Below are 12,349 nucleotides of genomic sequence, written 5' to 3' on the forward strand. Positions count from 1 at the left end.
ACATTCCTCAGGGGGAAAAAGTGACGACTCAGATTTTTGCTTACACAAAAAAACAAGTGGTCAAAAGAAAGCAAAAGGAAAATGGGCACCATAGGAGAGAACTGCATCGATTTGATGTTTAAAGCCCTTCTCCTTTTCTGGTGAAATACACTTATGTTAAATGGGAGATTTTCATAAAAGGGAGATGACCCCACACATATGTGTCAGCGGTCATTGCCTCCCAGCCCAGCCTTCCCCATGGTAAAGCTGTGGTGTTTTGGTGAGAGTGAGCTTCTTTCCATGAGCCTGGCTAACTGCTGGTGTACCTTGCAGCTTTCCAGAATATCTTAAATGTTATTATTTAATAACTCAAAGATGTGAGATAAAATCCGGGTTTTGTTATTGGAACAGAGCGTGCTTCTTAATGGCTCAGTCTTAGTCATTTTGATAACGATGACAAAGTACAGGTGTGACAAATGGACTGAACCATACACGCATAACAAGAGAGAGAAGTTTATTTTGCATTCTATATTCATCAACGTCAGACTAAGAACTGTCAGAAAGTTGTTTTAGAGATTCTTTTTTTTTTTCCTTCAGCTCCTTTTTGTATCACCTTTGCTTGGGCAGCAGGGAACGCAGCTGGGGGATTTTCATGCTGCCCCTGCATTAGCAACAGCCACCATTTCACAGCAATCCTAGTGTTAAAACCAAATGGTGGCACAAAGGGCTCTGCTCATCATTCATTCTCCAGATGTCTTTTTGCCTTTGCCACCCTCCTTGTTCTCCTCCTCCAATAAAACCTTTCACTTACAGAAATTCAAAAAGAGGGCTTAATCCCCCGTCCCCACAACGTCAGCCCCACAGGTTAATGCACACTTCAATAGTTAAAATCAAAGAAATGGGCCTTCTTACAATAGAGCCTTAAAAAAAAATCTCATACATCTATTTATAAGCCACCTAATCTCAAAAATCCTTATTACCTATCGTGTTACTTTAAATCATGGACATGAACGAAAGGGAGTCTTGGCATTCAATTATCCTTCTTGCTTTAACAAGGTGTGTATAATAAATGAGCAGTTCTTAATTGACTTCAATGCAATTTGATACTACTGGAGTAGGAGGAAGAGGGAGCTGGGAAGAAAGAAACATGCAGCTTAGAAATGTTAGAATGCACTTATTTGTAACACAAGGCATTATGGCATGAAATGAATCAGTACCCTGTAACAATATTTAGTGTAAAAATATTCACGGGCAATGTTTGGTAAGTGATTATGCTCTGCAGGTTTTCACGTTGTCACATTGTGTCATTAGCTAAAAGGCAAAATTCTGAAGATTTGAACAGTCATTACTACCGGAGTGTGTTCAAAAATGCAAATACTCACTTCATAGCTTTCTTTCTGTCTTCCTTTAAATTAGGCTTCATAAAAACAGATAATGCAATAATAAAATCCCCGCTCATAAATATTTTATCTGAGCAATGAACAATGCTGGAATATATTCAGCCGGTATCTCTGAATGTAGATGGATTCAGTCCATCTCTGTAAGGTACCCGCGAGATAGTGGGCAGGTCTTCAGAAAAAGAAGACATTTGTCAATAAATCCTGTTGGATCAGGTAATGACATTTCTGGTGTGAGCGCTGCTCCTGGCGGTGCTGTGCCCGGACAGCCCTGCTGCAGGAGGTGACCGTGGCAGTGCACTGTGTGCGGGCACGGCTGTGTGCACGTGCTTCTGTTTGCAATGGGGCTGTGTGAATCAGGGCCGAGGTGAGGTATAGTTTAGAAAACAATGTGCTCTCAAAAGCAAAATCCTCCAGGGCTGAAGCAGTCTTAACAGAAGGGAAAAAAAAAAAAAGTGCTTTTGCTGGTTGTATTGTGATATTTGGTGGGTTTCTTTGTTTCAGAAAGAAGGAGGCTGGCAGAGGCCATAGCACTGAGAGCAGCGCTGCCTCCATCCCCACCACGCAGCCCAGGGCCCTTTCCTGAGCAGTGACACAGCGCCGGTTTTAGCACCGCTTCCTGCACTCGGCTCCAGTGATTTATGTGTTAAACCATGCTACTTCCTACTGCCTGCAAAAGGCAGCGTGCGAGGGGTGGGGGTGAGGGGGTGTTCGGCAAAAGCTGTTCCCTGTGCTGGAATAGTAAACATCAGCGAGCCGAGAACTCCTGGGAGAAGTTGTTTGTCTGCACTGATCTGTTGTAAAAAATGGTTTTGTTAAGCGGCGTTACCATAGGTATTTTCAAAACTGGTGTCATTTTCAGTTAGAACAGGCAGTTTCGCCATTCTCCTCCACCCGCAACTAATTTTCCAGCATTGCCACTTCAAATATATCTTTCAGACTCTGCCCTCAGCAGAGCTGGGACAGGAGCCAGAGCACAGTAATTCCTATCAAAAGATCGCTTTAAAACTTTAACCACAGGAGTAAGGTGTTACAGATTCTTAGATCTAATAAAGAATGTACTTTTATCCCCTAACTTGAGCAAAACCAGGCTTGTCACTGCTCGGGAAAAATGAAATGCCACGAGAGCGGAGCAGCGTTGCTTGCAGGATGCATAATAGGCTCTGTCAGCTCTTTCAATCATTTAGGTATGATTTGCATCAACGTTTACAGCTGCTGACTATTTACAGTTACACAGCTATTATGTCTTCCACCAGCTGCTAAATGAACAGGTGTTTACCATTGTATGGGCTAGGAGAGAAATGATAGCTGTAACACAACAGCACAACAGCCCTCCGATAGGAAGGCTGCTCCCTTAAGGAAGCAGCAATGGTTATAAATTTGGCTAAGTTGCCCAATAACCTCTAATTTTAACACCGATTTTTTTTTTTCTGGCTCTAATACGGGAGAGAGAAGAATGACAGTGCTTCCACTTGTGGGTAAACCATAGAATCATAGAACCACCGAGGTGGGAAAAGACCCCCAGTGTCATCCAGTCCAACCGTCCTCCTACCATCATGTGCCCCATGGGGTGCCCCGCTCCCTCCTTCCGAGGGATCCCACACCACTCGCTGTGCTGTGCCTCGGGGGTCTGTCTGTGCTGGATCTCTGGGACAGGCTGCAGGGACTGGCTGTAACCTCCCCATTAATAACGGTATGAATAATGAATGGATTAATATTAATTAATTCATGCAGCGGGGCCGCCCATGCAGACAGTGTGTCCGCTGCTCCTGCGCGGCGGTGCTTAGCTGGCTGCCCGCTCTGCGAGGTGAGCAGCCACCAGTGAATTGTGTCAGCATGACTGGAGCGGTTCGAGTTCACCTCTCGGGCTGTGCTGGGAGCATCAGAACCCATATAAATCAGATTTGCTTTCAGAAGAGCCAACACAAACGGTACGAGGGCACCAGTTAGTGTTTTAGGGGAAATTTATGTAATAAAAACCCAGCTTGCTGGCTTCTAAGCCAGAAGCCTTTGGTGCAGACAAAGATTGCATTATAGCCGGTCTTAGTTCAAAAGAGGTTTTGAATGCATTTTTGTGTCAGTTCTGTGGTAAAACTGTAATCTGTCTTATCAACTCTGTCCCTCCAAAGACATCCATTAAGCCGTTCCTATTTCCTTAAGTACTTTAAACATGTGCTTAACTTTAAGCACATGGCTCGCTGAGTTTTATTAAATAAAAAGAAAAAAAAAAATTGGCATACTCTTCCCATTGCAGTTTGCAGCGTGAGCACTGCTGACAATCTAACGACAGCACAGAGCATGCTCCCAGCCGTGGGCTGGGCTCTGAGCACACGGAGCCCCGCTGTAAAGCAGAAAGCTGTGTTCTTGCAAGTTGTTTCTGGGGCCAAATTTTCAGGTGCCTGAGCAACAGCAGACCAGAAAACAGGAGCAATTTGGGCGACAATTTCCTTGAGAGCTTTTAGCCAATTTCGTTTCTGTGCCCTTCAAAGCAAGTCTAAGTTAAAATAGTTACAGTTTTACACTGGCACGCCTAAATTTTCTCTTAAACTTTTCTCTCTCTCTTGCGCTGTTAAATGAAGGCCTTTCTTTCCCTTCCTGGCAGTCAGGAATGGCATCTCACATTAACAGTTTCCTTAATTATTTTGCAAGAGCTCGATAGTGTCATTGCCTCTCCCACGGAGCCAATGTTCTGGGTAAGGCTGGGCCCCACCTTAATTGGATCCCGCTTCCCCGGGCGTCCCGCTGTGGGCAGGGAATGAGGAAGATCCTGAATGTCCCACGAAATGCACAGAAAACACCTTCATCAGAGGGAGGGGGGGGGGGGCTGCTTTTCTTATGCTGCCTAACGGAGAAGCCAATAACGGAGGGTGTCTGCCATTAGGCAGGCAGGACGTGATAGATTTGTGCTTGCTCTGTCCCTGTCTGCAGAAATTTTCCTTTTTCCATTTCTTTCTTTTACCCAGCAGGCTCTGTTCATATCTGCTAGCTTCCCTGAGGTGCTACGGACTGGTGGCCATTGGTTACCCCTGGCTGGTGGCCATTGTGTCCCCCTGGCTGGCTGCTTCAGGCACCCACAGACCCCTTCATGCGCTTTTGTTTTAATTTCATATGGAATTGACTCCGTGGAGTCACACCCAGACACACTGACGTGCTTGTGAGCTGAGTCAGGGCTGAGGATCAGCTATTGACTAAGTTTCAGTCGTGCAAATTATAATAAAACAAAAAAATCAACAAAACAGAAGAATAGAAATCAGCCTCCCAAATGATGACTCACGGGTGAAGAGGCAGTGAGAAAATTCAGCAGAAGACATTTTGGTGTTCTATTTTTTAATTTTTATTATTCTTATCCCAAGAACTACAACGATGAGGCATAAAAAATATCAGAATAAAAAGTCCCTCAGTGTCACCCTCAGCCTTCGGATACGAGACTCCAATCAGTGACAGAGCTGAAGTGGTGTTAATTTCTACACACCAGTGTACGTTACGAGAGTTGCTTTCATGTATGCAAAGAAAATCAGCGCAGATCAGCAGCACCTTTCTCCTCCTGTGTTTGTGGTACCCATAGAACCATGCAGCCGTGCTGCAGTAACAAAAGTCATTCATCTCAGAAATGCATTTTTCCACATTTCCCAACAGTGGACCAAGGCCTCAGAGGAAACAAGGGACTTTTCTGGTGCTGGGTTTTTGTTACTGTGTAATATCCTCAGTTTTTTTTATCGGTGTTTATAGGATTGGTGGATATCATTTATTATCATTCGTTCTGGTTTTGGATGACTGTACTCTCACTGAAAGGAGCTTGCTTTATAATTAAATGCACAATTAGATGACTAATTAGTATCTTTTTTTGCCTGAAAGCAAATAGAGTGTGTCATGGCATTAGATGCTGTGTTGAATAACCCTGTTGTGTATATTCAGGAATATGAAGAGTAACCAGCAGCAAGTGTTGTTGAGAAACAGTGTGATTTTATTTCCATCTGATAACATCCTCCTCGACGATTCTATTTCCTGTATGCACTCAATTTGGGGTGTTCCACAGAGCAGTTATGCTTAGATAAACACATGGCACGCATGAGCTGTAGTCATTACAGCTGTTCTGTTTGCATATTTTCCCAACCCAAGAGCGCCCATCAGCTCTGTTGTTTGCTGGTGGGCTGCACGCGTACTTCTTCGCCATCCTTCTACATTTAGTATCACCGTTCGAGTAGTTTCTAAAGGTAAAGATGGCACAAAGAGTGCAGGAGGGTGTGAGTGAGGTGTGTGTCAGCCCACCTGCCCATGTCAGGACTTTGCTCTGTCGCTCAGCCTGCAACTCCTCACATCCTACCTGGGTCAGTGGCAGCTCCACACTGAAGCACTGCGCTCTGCAGAGCACTGTCACTGCAAAGCACACACCATGATGTTCGTCCGGCAGGTCCTGTTTTCTGATCTGTCTCCTAAAGAAACCCCATCCCCATGGGTTGTTTAATATTTAGAGCCCTGTGCTTTCCAAAGCGAGGTGCCTCTGGGACAGGGCTCTTTGCTCTGTGCTGGGACTCGCATGAGGAACCAAATTCACCACTGGGTTTCCTGCGAACTATGATATCACCGCCGATATTTCACGTTCTGTAGGAGTTTTCCCGGCTGTTTCCGTGTGATAACTGATGAGACCTACACGTTGCTTACCAGATTTTTCTTTGATTTGTTTTTGGTGAAAGAAGTTTTAAAACAAAGCCACTATTTCTTGATATCTGAGGACCTGAATCTCAGTTACAATCTGTACAATGTGAATACCCGATTAATAGTTCTTGTAAGCATTTGTAAGGAACCTGAAACTCTGGTTTGAATAGATATCATATAGTGATACAGATACCTAAATTCAGCCTAATTGTCCTTGTCCTGGGAATATGCCTTGGCTGTGCAACCTGGTACAGTGGGGATCTGCCTTTGGTACAAATATTCATTCAGCCCCCTTGAAATCAATGAGTTTTGCTTCTGATGCCAAAGGATTCCGGATTTCCCCAGAACTTTCCAGACAATTGAATAGCAGAAATCAGAAAATTTGCATACAATAATTAATTTGTGTGAATCGCTGCTGGTGTGTGGGTTGGGGCCTCTGCAGTTTAGCCCCCCTCTATTCAACCAACACATGCATCCCACACTTGTGCTACTGGGGCAACACAGAAATACAGACATGAATGACAGACATGTTCTGCTGGCTGCTGACTTCATGGTGCTTGAGTCTCCTGGGGTCTGGATGCCCTGAGCACAGGACAGGCTGGAAGCTGCATTCCCTCTGCAGCTGTAACTTTAGATCAGGGCATCATCAATGGTTCAAGATGCTGCACCTGGCACAACCCCAGCTTGCTTCCTCTGCTGACAGTGCCTGTTTCCTTCCATCAAATAGATGTTTTTCTGTTGAGTGTTAAGACTTCCAGCAGTTTATCTTTGGATCAAACAGTCATTTCAGTTTTTTCATGTTTTGGGTCAGTAAAACTTTGGTGAGTACAGAAATGAGACCATCACCTCTGCTTAGATCTTAATATTAGTGAAAGAAATAGGTATGTTCCAATTTATTTAGGTTGAACCAGGATCTCTCTTAGAATTTCCTCCTTAGACCTGCAATAGGTTTCTCAAGGAGGAGAAGGCTTTCTTGCTGCTGATTATACAAGCTTGATTTCCCTCCATCCTCTTTTGCAATCATAATATCCCTAACAAGGCTTCAGGTTGCTTCTAGAATCAATAAGTGCACAGATTTCCTTTGCCTTTCCTTAGCTATAGCCATCAATTGAAGATCTGGCTCTGTCAAAGTTACTTTTGATTTGATATTTTTTTTTTTTTTCAGATAACATTTTGTTTTCTACTTTCCCTTTCTTCTACTTGTTTATTAATACAACAGACAGTTCTGACTCATTTTTATTGTGACACACAAATTCCTCCTCTTGGGTGTCAGATCCTGCATTGCCACAGTCAGTAAGTTTCTTCTGTCTGTGGAATCGTGCAGTGTTTGAAATACTTCATGAAAGAAGTAAAAGGAAATAACATTCATGATTGTATTATTCATGGTGATGTTAGTTAACTGTATCAAAAGATAACATCTAATATAACGGTTTGTGTTTCATGTGTATTCACGTAGACATTTAGCTGAGTTTCGGTTGCATCCCTGGGGCGAAGCCAGGCATGGTGCCTGCTGCCCACACTGCTGATATGAAGGGTCACCATGTCACTTCTGAGCTTTGCACTGGGACACAGCAGGAGCACGTGGACAGGAATGACTCAGTGCAAAGCGTTCTGTTTGAGCAAGCTGAAGTGTGGCTGTCCGGAGACCTGAGTGATCATATTGCTCCTTTAATGGGTTAACTGCTGTATGTGAAAACACAGAGCTCTTCTTTAAAACAGGTTAATTCAGCCAGGCCTTCTTCCATAGCTGAAAAGCTGTAAGGACAGGTGCCGAGCCATCAGCCCCTTCTCAGAAGTGCTGTGTGATTCAAAGGGTCAACTGCAAATGTTTCCTTCAGTAGGTGAGAAATCACGGAGAAGAGGTGTTCTTGCTAAATGGCAGAAAGGGCAATTAATACCAAGTGCCATTTGTGGTGTGAAATTTAATGTTGTTTATTAACTAGCTTTGACTACGGTTTATCCTCCCCTAGTTATTTACATAGATGGTTCACAACCAGTCCCATAGATCACCCCTCTTTGTTCCAGCCCCATGGGTCAGAGAAAGGGAACCTCTCCTTTCACCTCTCCTTTATGTGTGGGGACAGAAATGCACTTTTTGGTGGAGCTGTGCAACTGGCTGGGCTTGTTTAAAGCCAGCAGTTTAACTCTATTGACTTTACTGCTTTGCTTGGCTGTTTGGTTGTACTTGAGTGACTTCATTAAAAAGGAGGGCAGTTACTTAATCGTACAATCCAAACTACTGGTGTCATTTGCAGCTTCCTGTTCTATTCTTATTCTGGGAGCTGAGTGTGAATTCTCCTTCAAGTTCCCTTTGTGATTTCTCTTGAACAGAAATCTCCTCGTTGTGCTCCGAGATTGATTTCCAATCATTTTCTTAAGAGACTCAGTTGGAAAGTAGCGCTTCGTGATTCGTTTTAAATGCATTTCCAGTTTGGTGAACGCTGCTCTGAAATCCCACCCACCTGCACGGAGAGGGCTGCTGTGCTCTGTGAGGGCCTGGTGCGCCCGCACGCAGCCCGCAGGAGCTGTGCTGAGGATCTGTAATACAGAAGCCTCGAGGGGCCCAGGCCCACCAGGAAGGCCCAGGCCCACCTCTCCCAGGCAGGCACTGTGCACGCATTGCTCCTGCGGAGCGGAGCTCTCAGCGTAGGAGACAATTAGCGCGTCAGATGAGGGGAAGCACGACGTGACTGCGAGAGACTGCGAGAGCAGATGCTGCTGCCTGCCTGCAGGGACGGGATTTAAGGAGGAACTTGGAGGGCAACGCCGCAGTAGTTCTGAGGCCTTTCTCTCTGGGTAGAGTAATATCTATTGAGCAATCCATGCTAGCACAGCCGTGACGCAGGCCCTGGGCAGGTAGCGAGGTGTTGGTGTCTGACACTCCTCAGACACGTGTCCATGCAGAGCCGTGAGGCTGCTTCTGGGGACGTGCTTCTGCATGAGCTCTTTGTCCTCTCTGAGAACTAATGAGTTTCCTATGTGTTTCTGTTACATGCTCACGTCCTTAGCCTTGCCAACATAACAAGGTGATTCTGAGCCCCACTCTGGCCTTCTCCCCATCCCGCAGTGATGCAAATCGCCGTTCTGTACCTGCCCCTTCTCTGCCGTGTTTGGGCTGTGTGTGGGTCACTGCTGCCTCGGTGCCTCCTGGCTGAATGATGGCAGGACATTACCTGCCATTCCCTGGGTCTGGGTGCTCTCTCCTCTGCCAAACCATTTGCATAAAAAACAAAACAAGGGATTAATCATCGCTGTAATGAATTAATCAAGACATTAATTAAGAAATTTCAGCAGCTCTGCCAAAACTGTCAATGTTTTCTGAAGCTATCAGCAAGGGGAAGGTGGGTGCTAAAAATTTGGCTTCAGGGGCACTTCTCCTCAAGTGGAGTGACCATGCAGAGCTCAGTAATACTAACACATTTTGAGATGGGAAAATGTAACACCTGACCATCTCTAAAGTAACACTTTTAAAGAGCAGAAATGCAGGGATTTGTACCTGTAGCTTTGTATGTAATAACATATAAAATTATATAAATTAATAAATGCACATACAAATTATGTAATCATATGTTTAAATGTGGAGTTGCTAAAGGGAAAAACATAATTCTAAATGGCCCAAGTTGGTAATGAAGCATCCTACCCATGCGCTCCAATTGGTGTCTCTCTGCCTGCCCTAAATTTCTCACTTCCCACTTGCTCTTCAGTGCTGTACAACTGCTTTGTGTGCACGTGCTTCTTGCTTTCCGTTTTTTCTTATTCTTTCAGGATGCAAGAAACTGGCTCTGTAAGCAACCAGACTTTGCATTGTTCCCAGAACTATTCTATGTTGTCTTTCTCTTGTTCCACTCCGACAATTAAAAAGTTATGTGTGATTGTCTCAGAATGCTTCACAACTTCAGAGGGGGGGGGGGGCTGGCCACTGATGGAGCAGAAGTCCTATGAAGAGAAACTTCATTTTACCTGCACAGAAATACTGTTGAAAAAAAGTTCAAGCTGTATGTAAGGCAAGCGACCAGCACATCCCATGTGTTCATTTATTTCGCTCAGGCCTCAATTAATTTGCTGTAAGCTTGGAGAATTGCAGCAAACGCTTTATTCCAAACATTTGAAAATATAATTGCTTGTTCTGTAGGTGTTTAAATGTTATCAAGAATACCAGTAAATAGGAGGAGGAGGGAGGGGGTATCTGTTTGTAAGATGAGAAAAGGAACCACTGCCTATTGTTTGACCTGAGCAGCTCCCTGATTGACTGGGAGAAGGGATATCTCCATGGGAACAGATGAATGTCTGGTTTTCATGTGGTGAAATCCCCAATCGAGCTCACAGTGCCTTCACAAACGTGGCACACTAAATTGGCTGTTTGTATTCTGCTTCTTACCTTTAGCGAGATTAAATAAATGGAGGATACCACTTCCAAAGTTACTATCCCCCAAAATACATATAGCACAATGCCGTAAAAATTCAGAATAAAAGTAATAATCTAAATTACCACCTTTTTTTTTTTTTCTATTTTTCACTTTTATGTTGGGCTTTTAAGTAAAGCAGGTGTATAATTAAATGAGATTTAACACTGAGCACGGGACAGTCTGTCTGATGTGCCCCTGTTGCGGTGATACGAAGGTGTTTGCGGCAGATGAATGATTACTTTGGGGGAATTTAGAGAACTCCAGAATCTATTGTGTCTGTGGGTTGCTGCAGCCATTTACAACGGTCTGTTTTCTCTCCTAACAAGAGGAAAATGTCAGTTGACTTCAATACTGCTGAATCTAAAAATAATTTAAAAAAAAAAGAGATTAAAGGTGACAAAGAAACCTCAGTTAACGTAACAATAAAAAATCACAATCCAAGTTGGACGAAGGAGTGATTCCTAAATATTAAGCCCCCAGTGGTCTTATCTGGACCAGCTGCTTATAATGTCTGTGAGGAATGTGGCACATCAAGTGTGTGAACACTGCAGCTATTGTATCCGAACGGGCTGATTGAACCCTGGATAATTGGCATGTAACCTTCTCTATTAATAGTGCAGACAGATATGTGAATTAGCTGAATGCCTCAGACATATGCCATGCATTAACCAAAAGGGCTTACAATTCTCATAACAACTTGGCTAACTATTACACCAGTAATCATTCTTTAGAAGCTGATAATATTAGAGAAAAATCAATAAATAATTTGTCGTTTGGGTACAGATTATGAATAATCATTCACACCGTAGCATAATCACCAAAGGTTGGATGGTAGGGAGAATTCGGGATTAATATTTTGACACTTTGATGTTTTTAAAGGGGTCAGAGTGTGATTCTGTTTCTGTTCAGCTCTTGTAACTTGAAGGAATCGATAGCCCATGTGGAGCATCCCGAATAATTTGGGGACTGCAGTTCCTGCTGTTGTAGAAGGAAGGTACTTGGGAAGTGCACTTGGGAAGACAATGGATTATTTTCCTCTGTGAAATATGATGCAGACTGTTAAGTCAAAAAAGAAAAAAAAAAAAACAGAAAACCTGGCATAGCATTATATCAGTGTATCAGTGTACTGAACTTCAGTTCCTTCAATTTCAGTTGAAAAGGCAAAATAAAATCGCAACACCAAACGCCTTTTACTTTTTTTTTTCTTTTTTTTTTTTTTTGTGTGTGTGTGTGTTAAAGCGCTACAGCGTATGTATGATTCAACTCTGAGTGGTCTTGAAAGAATGCAGCATTGCGACACTTTAAAAGCAGAGAACGACCAAGAACCGCAGCAGCATTTGGCCCCGGAGCCCCGCGGGCGGCACAGCCGGCTGGGAGCTGTGGTGGGTGCGCTGCAGCCAACGACCCAGCGGAGATCAGCGACTTTGTTATCTGAGAGCCTTTTGCAAATGACTTTTCCTTAGAAAAGCTTCGTGCCTATTAGAAGGAAATAATTGGGCTTTTTAGGATGGAAATTTAAGTTCAGATGTTCCAGCACTTGGAAAGATTACGCTGTTGTTTTGTCTAAAGAAATGGAGATGTACGCAGCCTCTCTTGCAAAGGTTTCAGTCGTTTAAATGCTACTCTTAGTAATTGCCGTGTCAAGTTGGAATCAAATAAACACAGACGTTGAAAGTATTTCAAACAGCTACCGCACATTACACAAATAGAGACTCTTTCATTTCTGAGGTAATTCTATTTACATCTGCCACATCCCACAGAGGCTGTGTGTAAAAGCAGGCACTGAGCAGACGTTCTGCACTTGGGCCAGAACCCGGAGCTCGGGAGCACAGCGAGCACCTGAGCGCGCACCGCCCTGCGGCAGCAGTGCATCTTTGTGCACAGGGTGAAACTTCTTTCTTTGCCCTTGGT

Source organism: Numida meleagris, chromosome 19 (assembly GCF_002078875.1).
Source record: "Numida meleagris isolate 19003 breed g44 Domestic line chromosome 19, NumMel1.0, whole genome shotgun sequence".
Taxonomy (NCBI): domain Eukaryota; kingdom Metazoa; phylum Chordata; class Aves; order Galliformes; family Numididae; genus Numida; species Numida meleagris.